The following is a 3,071-nucleotide window of genomic DNA, read 5'->3' as shown; positions in this document are numbered from 1 at the left end:
TAGGGTCTACACACTTAAGGTTCGGTGACGCTAGGGTTATTAGGAAGACTTGTATGTGATTACCGAAAGTTGTTCGGAGTCCCGGATGAGATCCCGGACATCACGAGGAGTTCCGGAATGGTACGGAGGTGAAGTTTTATATATGGGAAGTTGTCATACAGACACCGGAAGAATTCGGGGTCCTATTGGTATTGTACCGGGGCCACCGGAGGGGTTCCGGGGGTCCACCGGGAGGGGCCACCCCTCGCGGAGGGCCACATGGGCCGCAAGGGGCAGGGAGCCAGCCCCTAGAGGGCTGGGCGCGCCCCCCACCTTGGGCCCATGCGCCTAGGGTTGGGGGGAAACCCTAAGGGGGCGCCCCCCTTGCTTGGGGGGCAAGCCTCCCCTCCCTGGCCGCCGCCCCCCCTCTAGATCCCATCTAGAGGGGTCGGCCCCCCTTGCCCCTTCCCCTATAAATAGAGGGGTGAGGGGAGGGCTGCTGTACACAACTCAAAGGGCAGCCCCTCCCCTCCCCAACACCTCTCCTCCTTCGTACGCGCTTGGCGAAGCCCTGTCGGAGTACTGCTGCACCAACAACACCGCGTCATCGTGCTGCCGTTGGAGCAATCTTCCTCAACCTCTCCTTCCCCCTTGCTGGATCAAGATGGAGGAGACGTCGACCGTCCCGTACAGAGATTCATGTTTCTGTTGCCATTCTTGAATGCACATCTCAAGCGTTCTTCAAGCGGTTCATCAATTGACTTCGTAAAATTGGGTGGAAGGCTCATCCCCTTACACATTACCTGATGCAATACTACTGAGCTACATTTTTTTTGCTCTGTCCGCACCTTTCTCTGTTCCAGCTACAAAGTGAGTACTTGAATCGTGGATAAAGACGACAAAATTAAAATGTTTCACTACAAAGATAACAATCCCATGTGTTCCCTTCAGAGTTGCATCTGATTTTGTTACATAGCGCCTTTTTTAGCTAACATTATGTTAGTCTGGGTTATTAGCAGGTGAAAGTTTTTAGTAGCTTGGTTGCTTTTGGAATCAGAATACTCAGGACCATACAAAATGCTGAAGATAACCTGAACCATTCTGGGATTGCATAAATACAAAACAGGGGTTCTATTGAGAAAAATAAGACTGTATTCAAGAATAATATTGTATTTTTATCACAGGTAATAATACTAGTTTTTCTTCACAGGTAAAAATACTTTATCCAAGAAAAAACAGAGGAAATTAATACTATTCAAGAATCACAGGTTGCTCTATTCAATGACAATCCATCATTCCGTGGTTTTTATCACCTATAGCAAATAGGTATTTTTATCTCATTACATTTGCGAGTATCAGAGAGAACTTCAAGTATTTATATCAAAACAAGAGATGATATATATGGGCAAAAACTGGACCAAATGAGATGTCCTTTGGTGAGATCTACTTTCAAACCTGTGATGTTCAGAGACCATATGTCGCTAGGCAACAAATCAAGTCAAAAAGCCCCCCGTATATATGTATATACGTGTTAATTACCTATCACTCGCGAAGAAAATCAAGTTGTAATCTGCTTTCAGAACCATTTCTTTTGTTCAGAACTGCATAAACATTCCACTTATAGAAAATGGTTACTGGAACAAGATACATGTAAAAAATGATTACTGACATTCAGAAGTGCTCGTTGGGCAGGATCATAAGTGGAAATTGAGGAAATTGCATAAACATGCCCGCAAAAAAAAGTACAGCAACTTTGATACGTAAGCAATAAACATGTGCGTAAACATAAAAATTGCATAAACATGTTCTCTGAACTGGAAGCAATGCTTCAATTGGGCTTAGAATAAATTCATATATTGGCTGTACATGAAACCCATTGGCTATTCGTTGGCATATTTACAGTTCGATTCTTGTCAATTTAATTGCTAGGCATGCATTTCCCAGAAAATGCAGACTGGCAAGTTGCTTTTCTTGTGATGTGTTTCTTGCTCTCTTAGAATCAGAAGATTTGGCTGTGCGATCTCAGCCCGCACTCAAGAGAGGTTGTAAAGGGCGCAGATGATGTACCGTTGCCTGCGACCGCAATTGTCGGTGACAAGTTCCAGTTTGAGCGGCTTGGTAATCTCTGAATTAACCTCTCTCTGTAACATGTTGGCTGTACATGTCGATGCAACTCGCTGTGCTTGAATGTAATGTAATTTCAGGCTACTTTGCTGTGGGCACGGCCTTAGGGCGTGTTTGGTTCCCTGGGGACATTCAGGCTGCATTGCACGGGGGATGCTGGGCGAGTGTGGCCTGGTTGAGCCGATTCAAGAATGAACCGAGATGGGTGTTTGGTGAACCTGTATCATATAGTTGCACGAGGTGCAGATTCTTCTGAATCTCACTGAAATCAGAAAGAAACGGGGATCCCTTAGCGGCTCCAGGCGATGGGATCTCGCTTGCGGCAGCGCAAGGTGGCCTCATCCGGCGTGCGGCGGCAGGATCCGGTGTGGGGCGACACGAGATGACAGGATCCGACGTGGACGGCGGCGGCGGTTAACCAAGGACGGCAGTGTCGGCCCTTGGTCAATGACGGCGGTGGCGGAGCTTGGTGGAACCAAACAAGGACGGCGGCGGCGGCGCTTGGTGGAGGCGGACGAGGACAACAACGCTTGACGAGGGTGCTGGTGGCGGCGGCGGCAGCGGCAGGATTCATCAAGGACAGCGGCCACAGGCTACAGAGAGGATGCGGCGCAGCGACAGAAGGGGAAAGGAGAAACGCGAACGAGCGAGGGCGAGCCTGGACGCGAGATACGCCCGATTCCCACGTTTCCCTCAGCCTGGCTGAGAGGGCCTTTTTTGCATCCGCGGGCCAGGCCGAAGAGCCCATGCAGCACACCAAACAACCCAAATTCTGCACGGTGGTTGCGAGCCACATGCAACACAGGGAACCAAACACGCCTTTGACGCCCGAGAAGCTCGTGTTCAGGCTGGACTGTTACTCTGAGTGACTCTTATGGGAAGGCTGGACCCAAGTGACTGCTTGGTGACTGGTGACAGAGGTGCTAATGTGAGAAAACTTAGTTATGCCATACAACAGCCAAGAGGCC

The sequence above is a fragment of the Triticum dicoccoides genome, chromosome 6B (assembly GCF_002162155.2).
Source record: "Triticum dicoccoides isolate Atlit2015 ecotype Zavitan chromosome 6B, WEW_v2.0, whole genome shotgun sequence".
Taxonomy (NCBI): domain Eukaryota; kingdom Viridiplantae; phylum Streptophyta; class Magnoliopsida; order Poales; family Poaceae; genus Triticum; species Triticum dicoccoides.
This window is presented reverse-complemented; position numbering follows the sequence as displayed.